Genomic DNA, 8,098 nt, shown 5'->3' on the forward strand with positions numbered 1-8,098 from the left:
TCGTAGTCTGAGATAAAATAAATATTTTTTCTAACGTTATCCCTTAACAAGTACGTTTTCTCTCGACTCGCTGCAGTATACAACAAGTATATATTATGCAATTCTCTCGCATCTGTTCCCGTTGTATTCAAATAGTTCCTGTTTGCTTTACTAAATATCACATATGCAAGGAAAGGAAACAAACAAATATTGAATTAAGTACATTTAAAAACAAAAATACAAGTTGATAATAGTACAATATTTGTGTAAACTATATACACAAGAACTAACAATTACATATAACCATTGACCGATTAATTGAATGAATAGCTGATAAATAAAAACATAAGATTGACCGCGACTGTACATTACAAAATTGTTCCATGGAATTGGTAGTCTCGTACCTGTCGACTATAATCAATTATGGCCCTTCTTTTCACTAATCTGCAAAGTGTCATATACCTACGCTATTGCTGGAATTGCCCACTGATTGCAAATTTTTCCTTTCAATGTGTACATAAAGAACCTCTCATCTTATTCGTATTTTCACCAAACATTATGCAATCAACTATGATACGTCTTTTTATTCAACTTTGACAGTTAAGTCACTTTTAGGATCTAGGCTATATAGGTAAATTATTATTTATCTTTTTTTTTTCACAAATCGTATCAAAAGAATTCTTCCCTCGGTGATGTTATCCTACAAGAAAATTACCAAGAACAGGGAAAACTGGAAAATACTGATCAACTGACAGGCGTGAGTAGGTGAGAACGCACCAATTATTCTCCAGGTTCTTCGGTAAAAGTCTTCTCCAAGTCCTTTGTGTGGATATCAATAAGATAATAGTCATTTTATTTTGGCAAGTTTCATAATAGGATTTGACTAACAATTATTAATCAATATTGGGAAAAAAAAAAATACGCCAATCGCACCAAGCTCCAGGTTCTTCTCCAAGTCCTTTATGTGTATATGTATAAGGTAACATTGTTAATTTCTTTTTTGCAAGTTTCATTATCAACATTTCTGTTACAATTGTCATTGTGTTATATTTACATCTAAAGATAATATCTACATGGTTCTTTCTTGTTAGAATTTGAAGGCAATCGCACCAAGTGTTCTCCAGGTTCTTCAGTAAAAATCTTCCCCAGGTCCTTTTTGTGTATATGTATAAGGTAACATTACCAATTTATTTAGTCTTCATCCACGCCACCCACTTCTCCACGCCCCCTTGACCCTCTCCCGCTCCGCTCCCCTACGAAACCCCCCTACCACCACCATCCCACCCCGATCCCCTCCTACCCACCCACCCCCACCTCCCTCCCGCACCGGCTCCCTGCCGGGGGCTGATTAACTCCGATTAAAAAAAAAAAAAAAAAAAAAAAAAAAAAAATAATAATAATAGTAATAATAATAATAATGATAATTTTTCTCCATGTCGGATCATAGTGTCATACGATGTCATGTGATATGATACGATGTAATATGACGTAAAATGAGGTAATATGATATGATATGGTATAAAATCATATGTGGTATATGAAATATTAAAAAAAAGGCCTCCCGTATTTGACAGGGCTTATATTTATGGTGTGTAGTAGTATGATACAGTATTATATAATATGATTGATATGATATCACATAATACAATTTGATGTATTATAATGTTATATAATATCTTTAAAAGATAGACGGGGGAGAGAACATTCCGGCTGGCCCCTTTTATCATGAATACTTTGACCCCGTTGTTAGATACGAAGGTTATTTTTTTTTTTTTTCGAAGATGTAAATGTCATCCTCATGACGAAAAAGACAGTCTTCTTGTTGATTGACCGTGACTGAACATAACAATATTACTTCCATGGAATTGGTAGTCTCGTACCCGTCGACTATATCCAATTATGACCCTTCGTTTCGCTAATCTGCAAAGTGCCATATAACTACGCTATTGCTGTAATTGCCCATTGATTGCATAATCTATATCTTTGATTTCCAACGATCATGTATTGTTTGAGATTGGGCTATCGCCTCCTAAGCTATTCCACATATTAATACATCTATATGGAAAACTGTATTTCTCTCCTAGGAGTCCCGGAACACTGCCAGCGTTCAATGAAGGACAGTGTCATCCCACCCGCCCTGCGCACAGTACCTGTATCTGGGAGCGCCAGTAGACATCGCTCCAGTCATACCTGCTCGAGACCGCATCCATCCCATCATCCAATATCTCCTCCACCGGCTAGAACAGCGCTTTATCCCCTTTAAATGGCTCACCAACAATGCCGCTGGACTATCCATCCCCTTGGCAAGAACCATCTATGTTGCCTTCATTCGGTCAGTCATAGACTATCTCTCCCCAGCCCTTGGTCAACTCTCCAAGACCTCCTTGGTGCCTTTAGAAAGATTCCAGAACAGAGTGATGCGGTACATTCTTGGATGCCCCACCTCCACCAGAGTAGTAAACATGCAGACCGAACTTAATCTTCCTTCAGTTATTGAAAGAATACACGCTAACATCTCCTCCTTCAGCGTCAAGTGCCTCCACTCACCCCATCTGGCCCCGCACTATTCCCATGTCTAAAGAGCTTCACTTGATCCCGCCGCACCCCGTCCTCCGCTGCGTCCCAGCGTCCACACCCTCGTTAACACAGTGTGCTCCACCCTGCAGTGCCTTCACATCGAAATCCCTGTAGCCGAGGTTGATCAGGGTCCGCCTCCATAGAGGATTCCACAGCCTCGTGTCACCTTCACACTCACTTCAAAAGTTGACCCGCCTCTCCTCCAGAAACAATTAGCTCTGGAACACATCACCACAGTGTCCTCCTCCGTTCCTGCAACACACCATCTCTACGTAGAAGTGTCATTACATCCAAACGGTAGCGCGGGCTGTGCCGTCTTCTCACCGGATGTGGAGCTACTTGAGGGAGGCTGGTTTGGTCGCAGGTTACCCAACTCGTCCAGCTCGACGTACTGCGAACTACAAGCACTCATGCTGGCTGTTAACCTACTCTGTCAGCGGTGACTGAATGGCATGGTAATGTATGATTCCCAGTCCGCCCTACAACCCACACACCGCCCCCTCATCCATCACATTTTACAACAGCTAGTCACAGCTCAAGAACACTCACCATAAGCTTTCTGTGGATTCCCTCCCACGTTGGAATCGCTGCCAATGAAAAGGCCGATCTCCCCCCCAAAAAATGCCTGTAAACTGCCACTGCCCGATGATGCCATACCCTTCCTCCCTCTGCTACAAGATCATACGCTCTGCCGCTTTTCTAACCACTCCCCACCGCATGAATGCAGAGCGTGCACAAAACGTGATTTTTATGTGGCACAAACACTTCGAACTTGCAAAGGTGATATTGATTATTCCATGCTAAGGAAAATTTTCTGAATATCATATTCTAATATGATATCTGTATTCAATTCGCCGCATAGTTTACTTACCAATCTTTATTATGAACACAGTGAACAATTCAATTGGATGCATTTAGTATAATATACATGTAATAATACTGTTTAATTTTACATTATAGTTACTGTAGGGGTAATGTTTAATCTGCATCTTCACACATTCAACAAGTTGGACTATAAATTCTGCATTACAAATCAATGACCCCAATAGCGAGTCCAACCACTGTGGGCGTCAATTACTCCTGTCTAGGGCCCTACCTGTCCGAGCCGGGTCTGGTGAGGCGACTCAGCTGTGTCTTATTATAAGTTCTGGCGAAAGTACATGATTGGTGCCGTGCACATGTGTATTCTGCTGAACATATCAGCGACGTAGCATGGGGGCTATTGTCTCCATGTCCCCGGGACACTGAACATTAGTATTTGAGTACTGAATATAAGAAATTAATTTGAACCAACTGGTGGTGGTGGTGAGGAGCCTACGCTAGAAAGTGCGTAGTTGTATCCGAAGCCTTCACTTTTGCCATGTTATGCACTTTGGGGACTGTTGGGGCAGGTAACAGTCAGTTTTGCGAATCGGAGAGAAGTGTGGAATTCGAACCCACAACTAAGCGAATGCGAGTCCAGCACTCTTCCGACAACGCCACCATCGCACAACCCACAGTAGATCAGAATGTAGGATTTGATTAATATTCACTGTGTGTCTGTGTACCTCTACGATGCAGCTGGCGGTCTGTCATATTACCGTTCAGTTGTAATGTCGCGCAGCTTTCTGAACTATTCGGAAACAAAGTTAGATTATGATTAACTCGGTAGGCGGAGTTTGATATTACTTCTCTAAAATAAGTAGATAGTCTCATAGTTTACTGATAACTGAAGATCATTCTAAAAAGCCTAGCATAACACTATTTTTTATAACCATCTAAACTGTTTTAATTGGACAAATTTAGATTTAAAAAGGAAACAAGCAAGAACTGGTTTAGGTTACTAACATAGTAGTTAAGGAACGGAATAGACTTAGTAACCATGTAGTCAGTTCTGATCCAATTAGTTGTTTTCAGAAAAGATTAGATAACTTCATGGATAGGGATTAAAGGTGGCAAAGAATATGGAAGTGTCTAATGTAGGCCTTATGGTCTCTTGCAGCCTCCTCCGTTCATATGTTCTTATGTTGTTGCATTTCCTGGGATGTTCTATGAAGCTTTATATATATATATATATATATATATATATATATATATATATATATATATATATATATATTATATATATATATATATATATAAATCGGCTTCTCCAATTAGTGCTTAATAGGGTGCCAAGGTTATGCCTTATCATTTGGAGCACCTGAGGTGTTATCACACCGGGCTATATTTCTTTCGACTGTTGGGGGTGGATTTGCAACCTGATGCGCTGGAGGAAATTAGTTTTCCTTCCGCATATCACATGACATTCTATGTAAAATTTTGAGAAAATAAAATATTTTGCCATGGTGATTTCACGGAGGAAAAAGTGATGAAGGTGGTTGACATCGCCGATTAATTGGAGGTTGGAGGGAAAGTAGACCAGTGTGATGACGCCTTTAGGAGATGGCAAAAGAAGAACTTCTTACTGAAAGAAAAAGGCCTTCTTATTCTGTTGCCGAAATAGAATATCAGTGTGGGTGACCGGAAACAAGGTTCTTTTCAGTTTTTTATTGTTTAGTCAAAAGTTCAAACTGGAGAGCTCAGTGCCCAAAATTGTCTTACTCCTCATGATTTTCTTGAAAGAAGTTATTCAAAGCTGAAATTCATAAAAAAAAAAAAAAAAATACTTGAGATCTACAAAGAACGAGCTTCGTTTGAGAAATTTTGCCATTTTGTACATTGAGCACCAACTGAATTGGATTTTAAAAAATAGATCGATAAAAACATAAAAATACAAGTTGATAATAGTACAATATTTGTGTATACTATATAAACAAGAACCAACAATTACATATAATCATTGACCGATTAATTGAATGAATAGCTGATAAATAAATACATAAGATTGACAGCGACTGTACATTACAATTTTTTTTCCATGGAATAGGTAGTCTCGTACCTGTCGACTATAACTAATTATGGCCCTTTTCACTAATCTGCAGTGTCATATACCTACGCTATTGCTGGAATTGCCCATTGATTGCAAATCTTTCCTTTCAACGTGTACATAAAGAACCTCTCATCTTATACGTATTTTCTCCGGAATATGCTAGAAAGGGAAATTCTATATATTTTTTAATTGCCATGATTGGCTAGATAGTTCTTTGATATTTTCTGCTACTTTTCTATGAAATGAAAATCTGAGTCATATTTTTCAGTCTAACTTTGTATATATGTTTGCTTGCTCGTGTTTGATTTTTTTTATTTCTTATTCTCAATCAAAACGGATATTAATGTAATTTTTTTTTCTCGAGGGTTCAGGGGTTGGTGTGTAGCTGTAAATAAATGTCACAGAACGGACACGTGTGGTTATGCACATCTGTGCAAGTGTTTATATGAAAAGATTACATGTGGGTTGGACTCAGATGATGATATATGCATGGCATGTAAGAAATGTTTAATTTCAACTACACCACTACGATGTGGCACGCACGTGCGTCAGGATTATCACCACGGTTTTGGATATCATGATGGACTCGTCAAATATCACTCTCCCGGATGAGAGATCAGAGCTCATATATGGACCGATCAATAGAATATGCTGTGACCTTGCACATACCCATCCGTAACTCCTAGCTCATCATAGTTGAGTGTTGGCTCGCAGAGCAACGGTGTTAAATTTTTCAGCTCTGGGTGAATTAGCGGTCGAGCGCGGTATGACCACACCATCGAGCCGGTTTGTGTGTATTCACCTTGGTCTTTGGATCACGTGTTGCACTCGTGATCGACAGCTATTTCCCTCCCGGAAGAGAGCTCGTATGTCCGATCTATGGGTAATGCTATGACCTTACACGCACACACACCCCCAACTCCCCGCCCACGAGAGTTGGAGTAACGACTCGAAGCGCAATGGTACTGAAATAATTTCAGCCCTGGGCAGAATTCGAACCAGGTACCGCCGATACCTCCGCATTGACAGTCTGACACTCTACCAACCGCGCCACCGAGTGTGTGTGTGTGTGTGTGTGTGTGTGTGTGTGTGTGTGTGTGTGTGTGTGTGTGTGTGTGTGTGTGTGTGTGTGTGTGTGTGTGTGTGTGTGTGTGTGTGTGTGTGTGTGTGTGTGTGTGTGTGTGTGTGTGTGTGTATCTATCACGCCCTAGCGTGATTATGACAATGGTGCATTGTAATCTCATCTATACATTAGCGTGGGTAATGTACATTAACATTATAGTTAATCTTTACTGCTTAATGTCTAGTTATATGCGAGTATGCGCATACGTACAGAACTTACACATGTGTAAAGGAGGATGTTTTGCACGTCTAGCGGGATCGCGGGCATGATTGGTCACCTACTGTAGTGGAGATGAGAGAGCGGAAGGAAAAGAAAACTCATTCTAATTGGACAATGAAGTGAATACGTTACTGACGCAACGCCCCGAACGTATTCCTTGTCATGCTCGCGCTCTGTAAAGATAGGGTTGCCAACTGGAGATGAGAGAGCGGAAGGAAAAGAAAACTCATTCTAATTGGACAATGAAGTGAATACGTTACTGACGCAACGCCCCGAACGTATTCCTTATGTGACGTCATGCTCGCGCTATGTAAAGATAGGGTTGCAAACTCTGTTAAGCCAATAAAGAACATAAAAAAATTATTGATATTTATCTAAATGGCTATAGATCATAATAGATGCCAATATTAAATGCAGATGAAAATACAAAATACAAGAATGAGAAGACATTTATTCTACCTTGATCAAAGAATTTTAATCTTTAAAACTATATTTGCCTTAGCTTTTTGCTGCCTTCAGAAAATTTGTATTATCTTTGATGTTAAAATATATGAGTTCATTCTTAATTCAACAGAGCATCAGATCCTTTCATCTCTCCATTTAGATGACATTAAATTAAAAACTTTCTCATGATAAGATGATGGTCTGAATTGATAGTACAAAAGAAACTATTTTGAAAACATTGATACATTTAAAGTCCATAGATTTCAAAATAAAATACCACTATCTGCTTTTTGTTTTTGAGTTTATGGAGAGTTCAGACCTTTTGATAATGTCAAAGTTTCTTTGAATTAATACTACTTCATCAAAAAGTTCATCCATCTTTAATTTAAGCTTTCCTTCTAACTTCAAATATTCTACTACCTCTACAAATTTTTGAAACTTTGGGAATGAATGGCCTAAGAAACTTAGGTTTGATAATTAGCCGAATGTTGAATTTTCATCGAAATCTATTGTTTTTCCAAATATCTGATAATAACATGAAATGTTGGCACTACTATTACAAGTTTTCTCGCATAAATTTCACTGTTCTTCTGGTATTTATAACAAATTACAGGTCGATTTTGTGAAGAGTTTCATCACTACCTTGTATAATGCGCCATATTTGTTTTGGTTCTTCGTGAGTTCAGTTGATAGACGGAGGTATTGCCTTTCCAAACGTCCAACGGCACCTCCTTTCTTCCTTTATTTATTTATTTATTTATTTTTATTTATTTATTTATTTATTTGTGGTGATTCTCAGATTTAGGATCATCGTTTATGATTATCTGGTTATCCCTAAATTAACG

Source organism: Oratosquilla oratoria, chromosome 11 (genome assembly GCF_046742065.1).
Source record: "Oratosquilla oratoria isolate Oo_2021 chromosome 11, ASM4674206v1, whole genome shotgun sequence".
NCBI lineage: Eukaryota > Metazoa > Arthropoda > Malacostraca > Stomatopoda > Squillidae > Oratosquilla > Oratosquilla oratoria.